This window comes from Amaranthus tricolor, chromosome 9 (genome assembly GCF_026212465.1).
Source record: "Amaranthus tricolor cultivar Red isolate AtriRed21 chromosome 9, ASM2621246v1, whole genome shotgun sequence".
NCBI lineage: Eukaryota > Viridiplantae > Streptophyta > Magnoliopsida > Caryophyllales > Amaranthaceae > Amaranthus > Amaranthus tricolor.
In genome coordinates this window covers 2,484,030-2,501,935 of record NC_080055.1, presented here as the reverse complement: position 1 = coordinate 2,501,935, position 17,906 = coordinate 2,484,030, and positions in this window count along the sequence as shown.

Sequence of the window (17,906 nt, the reverse complement as noted above, 5' to 3'; positions counted from 1 at the left end):
ATGAGGGTCCACTCTAAGTAAGGTAGGCCTAGAACTATTCCTGCTCAACAAGGGTCTAAAAAAACCTTTCCTCTTCCTTAGTTACCAGTCATTTACTACAATTTTGATAATTTAATTAACTATTAATAATAAATTAAAATAATAAAACTTTACGTTAAGTTAACTACATGAACAAAATACAATAATTAATTAACATATTAATTCAAGATTGACAAACAATTAATTTAATAAACATTTAACAATATAAACTAATAAACATTTCAAAATCAATAACTATTAAATTAGTCAATATTTAATTAATATATTATATTACATAATAATTATTATTTTAATTTTCTTATTATTATCAATGTAATTTATTTTCATAAAAAACAGATTATAATAATAATTATTTATTAACAAACATAATTTGTTAACATAAACAACAATTATTATTAACAACAACAATATTAAACTAATCATTATCAACAAACATAATTTAATAACATAAATATTAATTATTATTAATTAATAACATAAAACAAAAATATTATAAATTAAAAAAAATTAGCAGTAATTATTAAATCTATATTATTATTATTATTATTATTATTATTATTATTATTATTATTATTATTATTATTATTATTATTATTATTATTATTATTATTAATTTTCTAAAATAATAATAATAATAATAATAATAATAATAATAATTATTATTATTATTATTATTATTATTATTATTATTATTATTATTATTATGAATTAAAAAAATAAAAAAGGAAGGAGTCCCGCGTTTTGTGCGACTCAGCCACAGCTAAGTCGCGCGTGACTCCTCCCTTTTTATTTTTTAATTTTTTTAAAAATAAATTCTTTTAAAAATTACCTCGAATTATTGCTTGCGTTTTGAATTCCTTAGCTTTAGCTTCTCAAATTTTATGTTTTAATTTAGTGTTTTTAGAGTGATAAAGGTGTTATTTAGTGAGATTGGAGCATATATAACAAATTTTAAGTCCAAGGGCAATTTCTTCAATTCATTAAAATAGGGGCGGCGATAAAATAAAAAGGGCGGCGAAGTTTAAGGATTGTTTTTGTGAAATTGGCATGGCAGTATGCTAGAGCTACGATTGTATTGGGTCCTAAACTTCAGCAGGTGGAAGGATTGAAGGGAAGGAGAAACAATAAAAATTACTAATGTGGTTCAAAAAAAATTAAATGAGAAGAAAGAAACTAAAACTAAAAAATATATTAAAAACAAAAAAGAAAGTCAAAGTAAAAAACGTAGAGGTGTTCATTCGGGTCATCGGGTCGGTTTCGGACGGGTGTAATTCGGCTCGGTTTGTTTTCGAATCGGTAAATTTTCGGTTGTATACAACAACGGGTCACACTCGGGTCAGATCGGTTAGTTACGGGTCGGTTTAACAACGGTTTTTCGCATTATCGGGTTCAAACCGGTTTCTTATCGGTTGAAATTCGAGTCGCATGTCAATCGAGCTCGGGTTGTCATCGGTCTTACATTAATTCGGTTTTTTCGGGCACAAATCGGGTTCGAGCTTTATTTTTCGAGTGACAACTATCGATCGGGTCAATATCGAAAAAAGTTAATAGTCGGGTTTTTAATTGATGTATGCTCATTTTATGACAGATCAATTTATTTCAGTTAGTTTATATATATATATATATATATATATATATATATATATATATATGTATATATATATATATATATGTATATATATATATATATGTATATATATATATATATGTATATATATATATATATGTATATATATATATATATATGTATATATATATATATATGTATATATATATATATATATATGTATATATATATATATATATATATATATATATATATATATATATATATATATATATATATATATATATATATATATATATATATATATATATATATATATTATATATATATATATATATATATAAATATATATATATATATATATATATATATATATATATATATATATATATATAAATATTTATATATATGACTATTATTTAATAATGCATCATGTTGCTACTTTTGATAATTGATTAAATATTAAAACTCGAGAATCGAAACTCGATTTGTTTGAATGAATAAGAATAATCTAAACTATCTCATAGGCTATCAGAATATACATTACTCTATTACACTAATAATCGATTGTATTTCTAAGTTTGATAATTGAAACTTACTATATATAATAAAGTGAATTAGATTAATCAAGTAATGATAACCATTTTATATGATATTATGTATTTATACTTATTAGTGACCTTGAATACTTTAAAATAATAAATCTATTACAGTAATAATTGATCGTATTTAATTTAAAACTTAATAATGTTCACAACTAGACCTATTGGAGTGAATGAAACTAATACAAACTATCTTATAGATTTATATTTACAGTTACAGATTATCATTTACAGTTAACTCAATGTTATTACTTATTAGTTATTACTGAATACTGATATTGAATACTCTAAAGTAATTTATAGGCTATTATTAATAATCGATCGTAATTCACTTATCGTAATTCGATCTATTAAAGACTTATATAGTAAATGAAACTAGTACTCCACCTTTTTTGTTACTTTGACTTAAATAGCCTATATTATGCAATTTTACCAAATTCAATAATAAAAATATTTAATATTTGATATAAAATATTTATATTACTCAAATAAATTATTTTATATTAAGATAACTAATTGTCCAATTTGATGAATATATTACTCAATTGATACATTACTTGCACAAAATGTTATTGGTTATTTGGATAGCACACGGATAAGGTGTTTTAGCCGTTGGATTATAATGCTAATATCAGATCAGCGGTCAACAACGTGCCACGTCACCGTCATTTGATAAAAAAGGATTTTGGTTCCTTTTTCTTTATCCTTTCCTTTATCAGCGACATTCACATTCCCAAATCCCGCCCAAATAAACCCTAACTCAACTCTCTCTTCTTCATCCTCTCACTGAAACCGGCGGCCCTCTTACAATACCATCTGTTCTTCTCCAATCCGGAAAGTAGAACACGTTCATCTCCGGCAGCCTGTAGTACCGTAGGTATGAAGTTCTTGTTTTTTTTCTTTTTCTCTGAATCGTAGCAATTGTATCTGTTAGTAACAATTTGGCATTCTTTATCTTTCAAAATGAGCTGGTAATTGGAATTAGGCACCAAGTTCTACTGTAAAACTCCTTCTTCCTTTTGATCTAACTTTGATTTGCATTTGAGTTCTAATTTTGTAATGGGCTGAATTTTATTTTATCATAGATTTTTTAGGGATGTGATTGAGAGGAATGATGAGTTTTCCTTTGAGTAAATTGCTTTGAATTTTGAGTTTTGCTTTGAGTAAATTGCTCTGAGTTTTGACGATAGCCTTTTCATAAAATTTGTACCAGGTACTTTCGGATAGGATTGATCTTCCATGTATGCTTGTGAAAGGGAGTCTATACATAGGCATTGATGAGGGGGCTGTGAACTTGATTAAATTTGGTGAAGGAAGGTAAGAGCTGATGCTGTTGTCTTTGAAAGTTATATTCATTGGGGTCAGTTTTTACTTTCTTGGCATGCTTGAAGTCTGTATTTATGAAGATTTAGTTCAATTCTCTTCTGTATGAATTGTGTTGCTAGTAATATTCATTGTGTTGCTAGTTCAATTCTCTTCTGTATGAAGGTTTAGTTCAATTTCTGTATGAACTGTAATGAACAAACATTGTTGTTGCTGCACAGACCTGCTAAGCTGCTGCTGACTCTTGCTCTTTCGAGGTTGTTCATTCAGCCCACATCTACTGATACTAGTTAATAGCTGCAACTTATAATCTGTATGTACTTGACTATGCTGATGAATTGAACAATCAAATTGAATAACCAATCTGGATTACATGCTGTTTGACTTCAGAATGCACCAATGCACAGATTGTGATCATATTTGGTTGCTCAACACAGGATTGATCTCAAGCATATTCATTCAAATCTGAACTAAGCATATTTGGTTCTGTTGGAAATTGATTTTTTGTAATTTTTGTTCATGTAATTTTGTCATGGAATTTTTTGTTCGTTCTTTGTGTAAATTGATTTTGAATATTTTTAATAAAATTTTTCATTGTCACTCATTTTTAATAGCTTATTATTTGGAGAAGTATAAGATAGTTTGTATTAGTAATCTTTAATATAGTTTGTCTTCATGGTTCTCATTGTTCATAACTTCAATTTTATCATCAGTGTTTATCATAGATTACATGAAATTGTAAGTTTGGGTTGAACTGTTCAACTGTCAATTCGATTCTTCAATAACTATTCAACTGTAAATCTCCAAATGTCGCTGTACTTTTGCATCTGTTTTCTTATTTGGGTTGAAATTGTAAGTTTTTGTATAGAAAAAGGCTGATATGAATGGTTAGCTTTATCAAATGGCCCCTTGTAAGTTGTTTATATGTTGTTCATATGTTGTTCCTATGTTGAAATGGTTGCAACTGTCAAGTTTTTGTAAGTTGTTCATATGTTGAACCCCTGTTCTAGTGTTTTTAGTTAGCTTTATCAAATGGACCAAAATCTTTTTTCATTAGCATCATTTTCTTTGTTATTGGTCATACCACTATGGTTGACGTTAGTTCTACAATTCACAATCATATATTGGATCTGAATATTCTAATGCAAATGTTTTTGCTTCTATCGGACACAATTTTCACAGTATCACGAAGAAGCAAATTTGTTGATGATGGATCAAGGAGAGCTGTAATCTGCTCATTGTAGTGAAAAAATATTCAAATTTTGTTGGTGTCATTCCTCTATGGGAACTACGCGTAAACTCATCGGACCATACCCAAGATTCGGAGGCTTACTTGCACTCTTAGTTGGTGTAGTCTGAGTTGAAGTACTCTCAGAATACCCGCTATAAGTCCTCCAAGCAGTTTTTCTTTGTCACTCATTTTTAATAGCAGCAGTACGTGAGAGATTTTGGTGCTCGTTGTCGACTTTTAATACTTTTTTTTTTGTGTTTTTGTTCAAGATTGAAATATGGTACCACAAGCAAAGCAGCAGTACGTGAGAGATTTTGGTGCTCGTTGTTGACTTTTATGTTTTGTTTCGGAGAAAGTATTTAATGGTGGACATACTCACGTACATTTGATGGATGATACTTTTATGGTGGATATATAATTATATATAGTCGCTGATTGAATGTTAATTTTTGGGGTTAAAAACTTGATATTTGTATATTTACATTAGGTGGATGTATAAGTGATGGATGTAAATTTTTTTGGGGTAAAAAACTTGATATTTGTATATGTTAATTTGGTGGATGTATAAGTGATGGACGTATATTTTTGGGGTTAAAAACTTAATATTTGTATATTTATATTTGGTGGATGTATAAGTGATGAATGTAAATTTTTGGGACTTAAAGCTTGAAGAATTGGTGAAATCTTATTGGTTTATAATTGATTTGCTAAAATATTTATATATAATCTTGTTTACAATCTTTCAATATTAGAAATTAGTTTTCAAATATTCAAAAAACCATAATTAGAAAACTGAAATTGGACCTAATTTGCTAAAATTAGGTGAAAAATTGATTCGGATTTGTAACAGTTCGATTAACAATCGGTTCGGGTTGGTATCAGTTCGGGTTAAAAACAGTTCGATTAATAATCGATTCGGGTTTGTATCAGTTCGGGTTAAAAACAGTTCGATCTTAATCGGTTTTAGTCAGGTTGCATTCGGTTACGTGCATAATTAGGGTCGGATTTGACTCGGGTCGATCACTGTTCAGTTCGGGTAACATCGGTTAAGGTTTATATGTCGGTTATAAAATTCGGTTGCAGTTCGTGTTCGATTTTGCCTTTTTCGGTTATCAAACGGTTCGAGTGAAGTATCGGTTCGGGTAATTGCGGTTCGGTAAACCTAAAAAACTTACATTTTTTCGGCTCGGATAATTTTCGATTCCGGGTCGGATTTTCGAGTCGGGATTGTTTTGAACAGCTCTAAAAAAACGTGGTCAACTGGTAAAATTGTACGGAATTGATCACTTGGCTTGAATATTGGTCAAAAAGTTACTTTAGAGGCTGTAATTCGCAAAAAAAAAAATGTGTGATTCGCAAAAGCATCAAATATTAGGGTTGCAATTCGCATTGCACGAGGTTTTATACCAGTATGTAATAAAAAAAATTATATTTACATATATATATTAATGCAAAGAATTTCGTGCATTGCACGAGGTTTTATACTAGTATATAATAAAAAAAAATATAGTCAATTGAAATCTTTTTGAGTCATTTAATCGCATGCTTTTATAAAATTAGTTTTATGTTATTTTATTTATGCATAATTCAATATATAAAAGAAAAATTACATGCAATATTCCAACGTTTTTCTCATTTCTCTACAATAATACTATCTAATAATTAAACATGAATAATCTGAATTGTAAGGGGTCTTTGCTCAGCGTGAACTGAGGTTACTAATTACCTGATAGTACAGGTCAATTTGCCCAAAATAGAAGATTTAAATATATTTCGAAAAAGTACAAAAATAAGAAAAATAAAAACAACACAACCACAACCACCAACCCTATCGCCCTCCCCCTTAAGCTAGGTTACGCGTGTGACTAATGAAGTCCAAATTTGGTTTGAAATTAAGGGAGGTGGGACTCACCAGTGGATGAGAAGGGAAGGCAATTCTTGTTAAGGAGGTTGGGTCTTCTGCCGGTGTAGGAGGAAGGGAGTTGATGGCAGGTGGGTGGGGGTGAAAAAGAAAAAATTACAAGAATAAACCAACACTTTTATGATTTTCCTACAATAATCCCACCTGTTGATTATCGATGAATAATCCCAACTTTAGGGGCATTTTGCTAGAATAAACTTGGATAACTCGATGACCTATTATAATAGGTAATTCACCAAAAAAATAAACCAAAATTAATGTAGAATTAGAGAAAAATTATAAAAATTTACATAAAAACTTTTAAGTAATTAAAAAAATAGAACTTTTTTCAACATTTTTTTAACATTTTTTCGATATTGTATTTTAATTTATCTTTTTTTTTAAGTAAAACTTACTATAGAAAGTCATTAGGTCACCGAGTTTACTGTAGGAAAATACCCTTCAAAGTTGGGATTATTCATGGTTAATCAATAGTGAGATTATTGTAGGAAAATTATAAGATTATTGGATTATTTTAGATAATATTTTCAGTGAAGAATGGGGTGGTGGACCTAACATAAGGGGTGGTTGTAGTGTGGAGAGGGGGTGGGGAAGGGAAAGGGTATCTTGATTTTTTATTTTTTTTTTACTGTTGACTCTTTTAGGTTTTGATGATGACTACACTTAATATAAACAACTGTATTTTAGAGATTGTGTGTAGGTTGATATCCAATCTTGATAAAAATCATTGATAGTACCTAGGACTTGGTTTATGAACTTTGTATGTGTCAAATATATCCAAGGAAGTTAGATAAGCAAGATCGTTGTAAGATGTCAAATGTAGACAGGAGGTCTACTGTTCCTAAGTTGATAATCTAACGATACTTGTTGATGAATGGAGACAGTGCCCTGTTCTCAAGACTCAAGTCTGGAAGATTCAACGTCAGCGGAATAATTCTGTAGAAAATATTTTCTGGTTTCTTTTAGTTAATGTATAGGTGAGATTAATTTGTTGCATATTTAAATTAATGAGTTAGTTGGCAAAGGAATTAACTACTTTTAATAATCGCCACATTTTCTAAAGAGGTGAAGAAAACTTCTCCTAATTTTTCTTCACATTAATAGGCTTGAACTATTGGGTTTTAATTAAGAAAAACTAACTTGCCTTATTTGGAAAATAAAATCGTAGCTTTATTTCTTGCAAAACAAATTCCACTTAAGGCATGCTTGGATTGGGTGTAAATATTTAAGGGGAAAAAAAAAGTCAAAGTAAGATAACAAAGTTGATAAATGAGAAATTAGTGAAATTTGATTGTTATAGAGGTGGAAGAACGGTTGCAAAGTAATGAAAAATAAAGGGAACTCTCAATTTTTTGAAGTAAATATTTATCCTAGAGGAGGGTGGGGGAATGTATTACTTCCTTAATATGAAAAATCATCGTTTTTTTCTTCTCTTGTTTCTTTATTAACTTTTTGTTTTCTTTTTTTGTAGTTCGTTCTACTTATTTATTTTATCTATATGCATTCATTTTATCTTTCCCGTGTAACTACGTCACCTTATCTCTCTCAAGCTAGGGGACTCTTTTGGCCACGCTCTATTTTATGGGTATGAGTTATCGTCGTCCTTCCCTCCCCAGACCCTGTCCATAGTTTTTCTATGAGCGGGATACACTAGGTAGGATGTTGAAGATGATGATCTTTTTTTTCTTCATTATTTTTATTTCATGCTCATTTTACGTTTTTGCAACTATCTCGACTATTTTAAATACATCTTTATTTGCTTTTATTTTCTTAGTTTGACTTTATTTTTCCCCTTAAATATTTACACTAAATCCAAACATGCCCTTACTTTTCCTTAATTTTAGGATTAAGGATGAAGTGTGTGGTTATTTTCTTTACTAAGCTATGTGACCTTCCATATAAAAGGAAGTCATTTTTTAACCGGTTATGCGTGAGTATAGAAAAAATAATAAGAAATATTCTTTGCTTAAAATTGCCAATTAACTTAAAAATATTTCTTATGCAACTCATTTATTTTATGCTTAGGTTTTTGGCCTTTGTAAAAGAGTTTTTGAAAGAATTGTTGTTACTAGACTTGGGGAATTTTAGGGGAGAAGAGAACTGCGTGTAAAGCAAGAGAAAGACAAAGAGAAAGAGAAGTTGGTCTAGTTTTGTTAGTTTTATGTAATTGTAACGAATTGCCTAAAACATAGTAGAGAATTTGAAATCCTGGGGAGTCGTGGTTTTCCCTTCTATTTAGGTCTATAAGGTTTCCACGTAAAAATTGTGTTGTCTCTATCTAAGTTTGCGCTTTAAGTTTAAGTTTTTTTAATTTCGTAGTCTAATTCCGCAAAAACAGAACAAAAACGCTTAAACTTATCAAACAACAATTTACCCTTCCTCTTATTATCTCTAATCGTTTATACATTTACTAATTTTATTATTTTTATTATTTAATTTTAGTTTTCCTTTTTGTGCTAATTTACCTAAAAAAGGTCATCATTTGCACAACACATTTTTGTGAAAGTGACCTAATAGTTTAGATTATTCATGCTTAATCAAATGTTGTTATTGTTGTAGGAAAATCAGTAAAATATTGGATTATTCAGGGTAATTTTTTTCATATATAAATAATCAATATAAAGTATTAAATTGCATAAAAAAAATAAAATGTAACAAATATAATGGAGCACTAAAAGTATTTTATAAAACTTTATAGTAACTTCCACCAAATGGAGTGGTTTGTTTTGAAGACATGGACATCTGTAGCATCCATAGAGACATGAGATTTGAGATTTTTTGTTAGCATGAATTTTCATATGAGATGGTCTCATGATATTGGGAGTGTTCTTTACCTTTATCTTTATGGTCTCATTATAAGACTATTTTTATTAGGTTGGTATAATGTATATTTATTATCTTAAAGTAATAACTTATAATCTTAAAGCGATCATTTATAATTTTAAAATGATCATTTTTATACCTAAAATAATCACTTATAGCTTTGAAGTGATCATTTACAATGTTAGAGTGATCACTTAGAGAAATATGCTAATTATATAGATTCGTCTAATAATGACACAGTCTGATACAGAATGAGCTATTTTTTAGTGTCAATTTTATGTCACTATATGGTCCATGGGCCTACTAGTTCAAAATGTTCATGAAATAATCTAGTCAGTGGTTTCTTTTTCTTTTTCTAGATATAAAGTTTTTGTTATCTAGACCCTAAAGTATAACAAATAATAGACTTAAGTAAAACAACAATATATTTGTAAATATGAAAGATCTTGTCTTTAAAACATAAATAATAACCATGAATAATGTCTTTCAATAACATAAATAATAACAAAGAATATATATATATATATATATATATATATATATATATATATATATATATATATATATATATATATATATATATATATATATATATATATATATATATATATATATCTTGGCAAGATCCCACAATATTACTTAAATGACTCGTTTAAATTGTTGAGCGTTTTACCTTCTATTATTAAGAAAACAAAGCAATATGTACCATAAAAACCATATATGAATACATAATAGTCTTGTTTCGATTGCAAAATACATTTGACGCAACATAGACTCTTTTGTGTCAGTAGTATGAGAATGGATGCAAAAAGTTTGAGACAAAAAAGGTATGTTGCATCGAGAAAAATGTTCTATGCCAATAGACAAAAAAAATATATGCAGACGGTTCTCACGTCAGTTCATGAATAATGTACGCAAGAACTCATGCTCAAAGCTACAATTTAGACAAGTTTTCTTGAATTGAATCAAAGTTGGTATATAAGTTGATTAATTTGCTAAGTATCATTTTTGGCTTAAATCAAATGTAAGCTTAGTGTTGATTGAATAGGTTTTGTAGTAAATGAATGTACACAAGTGGTTTGTCTAAATTGACTAAAACGTGTATGGAATTAGTATGCAGAACTTGTTTACAAAGTTTGTATAAGGATGGCAATTTTGTTATGAAATATATTTGGGAGTGGGTTGGAATGTGTAATTAGCATTTGATACGGTAATTGTAAAATGAAGATTAAAGAAAGGAGTATGAATTAGTTATTATAAACTTGAAATTTGAAATATGAATGTGAATTTAAATTGAAAATTGATATTGAGCTTGGGATTAAGTTTGGAATTAAGTTACGATTATAATAATCAGCTTGGGATTTTGGTAATTTGGATGATGAAGAATTTTGTTGGATTGGATTGTATGTTGATCTTGTTGGGTATGGAATATGAATTGTATTGGTTTGGGATAAGTGATAACACTATAAAAAAAACAGCTCAATTTCGACAGACCAAAACAGTCGAAATTTAGTTGGTATAGCCCTATATCGACTGAATTCCGACTGTTTTTGATCCTGTAGTTTCAGAATGGTCGAAAAACGGAGATAGTTAGAAAATTAGTCGAAATTCCGTCTAAAAAATGGATGGTAGGAACTTGGTCGGAATTACGACTAAAAGCACTGGTAGGCATTTGCACGAAAATTCCGACTGATCTTCTACTAGATTCTAGTCAAAATTTTCCGACAAACATGTAGTCGGAGATTAGTCGGAATATCAAAAAACCCAAATTCCCTTGATTTTTCAGAAAATAGGGTGTTCAAATATTAATTAAATCTTTTGACTATTTTCCGACTAATAAATAGAAGGAATTTCGTTAGAAAAGTCAAACTGCAAATTTTACTTGATTTTACCAGAAAAAGGCGGTTTATGATTCCGACCATTTATCGACTAAAAAATAATAGGAATTTAGTCGGAAAAGTCAAACATGACATTTAATTAAATTTTCCCAAGAAAAGGCAGTTAAATTTTTCGACTGAATTGCTACTACAATTTAGTCGGAATATTTTATAATTAAAATAATTAATTTGGTCAAATGTGGTCAATGATTTTGACCACATTTGACCAGATGTATTATTTTATCGATAAAATAAATTATCAATCAGACAAAGCAATATAACGATAAAAATCATATCAAATACGAACAAAACTAAATTCTTATACAAATTAACAAAAACATAAAAGTATTTGACAAATAAACTATGCAGAACCAAATTGTTCAGAACACTTTGGGTTGAAACCTTCTGTACACAACCCTAGTCTCACATTTCTTTGATGGGTCGCGTTGAATGTTAACCGAGCTTCACTGTCCGAGGGGTGACATATCTCTCCATCTTCTGAACGGTGCTCTGCATGCCACCTCATGTGACTGGCAGTAATCGCAAAAGCATACAATCGTTGTAGCCTAGGATCGAGGAGAGAATAGTGAAACTACTTTCTAGGCGTCTTATCTGTTATCTATCTAGAAACCCCACAATCATCACATTTTGTTATACTCACTGTGGGGCCCCAATAAATCATACACCTAAATGGTTGCACCTAAATGTTCATTTAATTTTTTTTTAAACATACATACAACGAACATATATCATAACATAATATATAATGCATATATAACATTAATGAAAATATAACTAAAATTTATGAAACAATAAATAATGTAATTAACGGATAAAAACATACCTTGATAGTGTTAAGAATACTTATTAATTTTGAGAGATAATGTAAATATGATAATTTTGTATGAAAGAAATTAAATTATTTAGGGGATTGAAAGTTTTATAGAGATTGAGATGTGAAATGAGTGAAGAAAATTGTTTCGTTGGTTGAGAGTATTTATAGAAGGAATACGAGCTTTCCTACTAATCACTGACCACCTTCCGACCAACTGCTACTCTCCAAAAATGCCAACTAACTTCCGGCCACTCGACAGTCTAAAAAATTACCGACTCCTATTTTAGTCGTTAATCAGTCGGAGGCTCCTACCAAGTAACTGTTAGTAGGAATCTAGTCGGTAATTTCGATTGTTTGGCTTTAGTCGATAATTTAGTCGGAAAATTCCAAGTGTTTCAGAGTAGTCAGAATATTTAGTCGGTAAGACGTGTTTTTTTTGGTAGTGTAATGAGTTAAGCTCTTTTAAATTTGGATGGTTAGTTGAATTGTTAATCAACTCATGAGTTGCATTTGTTAGTTGGGATTGTGATCGAGTTCATTGTATTAGTTTGGGACTGTGGGCCGAGTTTGTTAGTGAGAAATGTTGAATATAAATGTAAATTTATATTATAAATATAAATTATGAATTTATTATACGGATTTAGTTATACATTCAGAGCATGAAGTTGACTGTGATGAGCAGTACTTAGCGTTAGAGTTATTTAAGTGAATTTTAGTTACTAATTAAATAAATAAATCTATAATTACTTGTTAATGAGATTACGTAACTTTTGATATACTATTTATAAATTATGTTGAATTTAATAATATTAAATTGTTGACATGATTAGTAATGGATATCTAGTGACTAAATTAAATAAAGGTTATGCGCACATTGTTCATAAGTATTGTTCTGTTTACAAATATGTATATGCTATTATTGGTTGTATGTGTAATATACCACTGAATTAAGAAATAAGAACTATCAATACTTGAGATGAAAGGTATTGGATAAATAGAATGTGTGTGGAAATAAAGCAAATACTAAAGGCTTGATTATTAAAAGAATCTAGTCAAGTATGAGCCAATAAAATAATTGGATTCAAGCTCTGAATGAAAAACTGAAGAAAGCGAATGTTGTTCTTTGAGTTATGATAACAAGAGATAAACAAACATAGAGAATTACAACAAAGCGACAGATTTCCAAAAGACAATATGAAAAGTCCAAGGTCGGCGTAAGGGATGTACTAATTTTATTATGAATCATGGTTGTTCGGGCCTTCCAGGTGCGACTGAACGTGTCGGGTCCAACCTAAGTGGGGCGGAATCCATGGAATACCCAAACGAAAAGTTCTCATTCTAAAGCGATGGCATTCGTTATGACCCTGGGTGAGAGTGTGCATTCTAGTCATTTTCTCGAGGCAGCATGCAGATATGGTGAGACTATCTTGGCACGCTTGCAAGCTTTAAACTTTTGGGGTGACGACCTCAGACCTCTATAACCAACTATACGATTGTGAGAGGAATTAAAGTATTAACAAGACACTTTTTATTCTCTTAGGATTTATAATTAAAACTATGAAATCGAATCAATTAAATAATAACATATATGTAATCACTAAATTAAGCTATATAAATGTGTACTCAGCATAAGCTGACTATGTGGTTTTATTCTGTGAACCTGTCTTAATAGAGGATAGATTTTGAAATCGATGAAGTCAACACTAGCTGAAAGTACAAAGATCAGTAATCAACAAAATAATCTCATCTATAAGTAAATCAAATCCTTTATTTAGAAATATTTTTAGTACTTATTTTGCATTACTTGAGAAAAAAAATTCCACCACGAGGTGTTTTGATTCTAAATTGTTTGGCCCCTCTGCCACTAGATGGTTGTTGATTTAAAAAATTAGTTTTACACTTTTGGGTGACTTTTTAGTAGATATTTATTATATTTTAAATAATTTCAAATACTTTTTATAATGTAATTTTTGCATATTTTAATCGTTATAAACTGTGATATTTCAAATTTTGATATTTGTTTAATAGATAATATAGTCAATTGAATATTAATTATATTTTAGACGTAATAGCCCAATATAAGTATTAAGTTTTTGCATTAGTTATAATCTTGTTTAAACAGCTGGTTAGTTTTAGGCTGTTACACCCACTTTGTAAAATTTATCTTTTAGTCTTATTCCTAATTCATATGGTAAATAGAGTAATTAAAAAGATTTAGTATCTCTTACTTTTTTACGCAATCTAATAATGTGTTATTATGGAACTATGTACATCTAAAATTAAAAAAAAGTTAATAATATAAATGTATGCGATTAGACGGTCAAACAAGATTCTACTTGACTATATTTTTTCTTACATATTAGCATGTATTTCATAATAAAGGAAGTAATGAATCAGAATAAGTCATTAATTTTTTGCATGTTATTCGATGCAGTTATTCAATGGTTAATATTTCTTACTAAAGCATGAAGAAAAAATTATAAATACTACAGATATTAATAAATTTTGCATTCATGCAAATTCAACAAAATTCTAATTAAATACTCTCTCCGTTCTCTTTTATTTTTCCCATTTAATTTTTGCACATTTTTCAAATTCGCAATTTTCATGTTTCAATATCCATAATTAGAGGTGTCCAAAACACACCTGATGACCCGATTTTCACCCGACTTTTTAATAGAACTCGATTTTACCTGACTTAAAAATAGACTTATACCTTTATCAATGTGAAACACCTAACCCAAAATCAATCTGATGACCTAAATGAACACTTTTATCTATAATACACATCATAAAGAATTATAAAAAAGTATATATAAAGACCACTCTAGTAAGATCTCAAATTGATATATTTTATTTCCTAAATATTTCTCAACAAACTTAATTAAATTTCTCTCTTTAAAGTGAAACATTCTTAATTAGAAGAAGTGAAACATTTTTAATTAGAAAAAGCATTAGAGAACGCAAGAAATATATTTTATTCACAAATTGTTTTGGAGATGATATGTCCGTGAAACGCTCTTTATATATAACCTAAATAGCTCTACTAATACAATTATTAGCATATAAATTAGGGAAATTTCACATGGTAGCATCCAATTTTCATGAAACACCAGTGGTAGTACTTTTGTAAGATTTTTCCACGTGGTAGCATCCAATTTATGCACTATCTAACTGCTGTAGCATTTTTCGTTAAATTCTTGTCAATTTCCGTTTAATTCATCATTTTGTAAGATTTTTCCACATGGTAGCATGTAATTTTTTCTCTCAAATATTTAATTCACCATTTTAATTTACCATTTTAATGTTTAATTCACCGATTAATTTATCAACGCCCTTAAATGTTGTAACGATTACGTAGATATGTATTAGTGCTTGGAATGCATCTTTTGAACTTATGAAATGCACTTTTTGAGCTTATAAAATGCGTCTTTTGAATTATTTATTAGTGTTTATAGTGCACCTTTTAAACTTTATAATGCCAATAATTTGAATGAAAATAAAATTATTAATAAAATTATTACAACATTTAAGGGCATTGATAAATTAATTGGTGAATTAAACATTAAAATGGTAAATTAAACATTTGAGAGCAAAAATTGGATGCTACCATGTAGAAAAATCTTACAAAACAATAAATTAAACAGATATTAACAAGAATTTAACGGAAAATGCTACGGCAGTTAGATTGTGCATAAATTGGATGCTACCATGTGGAAAAATCTTACAAAAGTGCTACCACTGACGTTTCAAGAAAACTAGATACTACCATGTGGAATTTCCCTATAAATTACTTGTTTTGAAGTCATATCACTGAGAGATAATCCGTCACAAAAGTGGTTGAGCTATTGTAATAAAATTAATTACTCCCTCCTATGCAGCTTAGGAGTCCTATTTGACTTTTTACGGATTTTAAGGAGAGCCAAAATGGGACCTTAAAGATAGGAAAGAGAGTGGTATTATGGGTTTTTTAATGTAAGGATTAAGGAATTAATGATTTCCACCAATTTTAACCATTTTTCTAGCCCAATTTAAAAGTTGATATTTTGGCACCAAAAGTCTGAACTTTTTTTTACGATCATTGACTTCAGATTTTCCAAATTATCAAAAATGACGCATTAATATTTTCTTAAATAGCCACCAAATTGTAAACAACCAAATTTTCAAATTGAAAAAATTCATCACATTACCTATATTTCAAACCCCAAATTAAAATGTTCAAAAGTAAGGAAATCAAAAACTGCCGCCAATGCAAGAAAACCAAATTGATGTCTGGCGCCATTTATTCAACAAAAATATCAAATCACACAGCAAAATGAAAATGGGAGTGGCATAAATTTCCATAAATGGGTATTAGGCGCCAAAAATGAAACGTAAAACAACAAAAATACTCAATCATTACATGAAAAAACAGAAACAATAAATAGACCAAACAAAAGTCATTTATTACACATCTATCTAAAAAATGGCTCCTTCAAAAAACTTAAGTACTCAACAAAGAACACAAATAATGTTTAACCAGTGCTAGGCACAATCAATGCACTTGCGACTGAGTTTCAAGTGTGTAGGAAAACAATCACACGTTTGTGGAATGAAGTGAACAAGCAGATCACGAATAACAACATAATGTTTAACCTCAACAGCAAGAGAGTGGGCAGAGAAGCAGCAAACAAAATCAAATTCGATGAAGAAAAGTTTAAGGCCATTAAATATGAACTCAAGTGTACTCAGCATTCAGTAGCAAAGCAGATGGAGGTGTCACAAACAACGGTGTATAAGTGGAAGAAGAATAAAGTCATAAGAAAGCACTCAAACGTAATCAAACCGACTTTGAATTAAAACAACAAGCTACACAGGTTAAGCTTTGCATTATCTAAATGTGAATATGATGAACAAAATGATGCATTCAAGTTTAAGCCATATACTAACGTTGTTCACATAGATGAAAAACATTTCTATCTAACCCGAGAGACAAAAACTTATTACCTAACTCCGGGTGAAGTAGAACCACATAGAGAGTGTCAATCTAAGAGGTTCATTCCCAAAATCATATTCATGTGTGCTGTCGCAAAGCCAATATTTAAAATTAATGGCGATGTCTTTTTTGATGGTACGATAGGAATATGGTCATTTATTACAGAGGAGCCAGCAAAAAGAACCTCGAAGAACGGGAAGAGGGGAGAGTTGGAAACAAAGCCAATACAGTCAATAACGAAAGAGCACATTAGAGTAATGCTTATAACTAATGTGTTACCAACCATAAAAGCAAAATGGCCTCAAGGTTTGTCAAGGCACATTTATATTCAACAAGATAATGCGAAGCCACATATAGCACATAATGACAAGAATTTTTGGAGGAGGCTATGAAAGATGGATTTTATATACAATTAGTGGAACAACCTCCAAATTTCCCTGACATGAATGTACTAGATCTAGATTTTTTTAGATCAATTCAAGCTTTGCAATATCAAAAAGCTGCTTACAATGTAACACAATTAGTTAGGGCTGTGAATAATGCATTTTTGAATCTAAGTCCACAATGTTTAAGGTTTGTATTCATCACTTTACAAGCTTGTACGATACAGGTCATGAAAAGACAAGGGGGATTTGACTACTATCACATTCCTCACATGAACAAAACAAAGGCAGCAAGGGAAGGGGCTTTACCAGATTACCTAAGTATTGAAA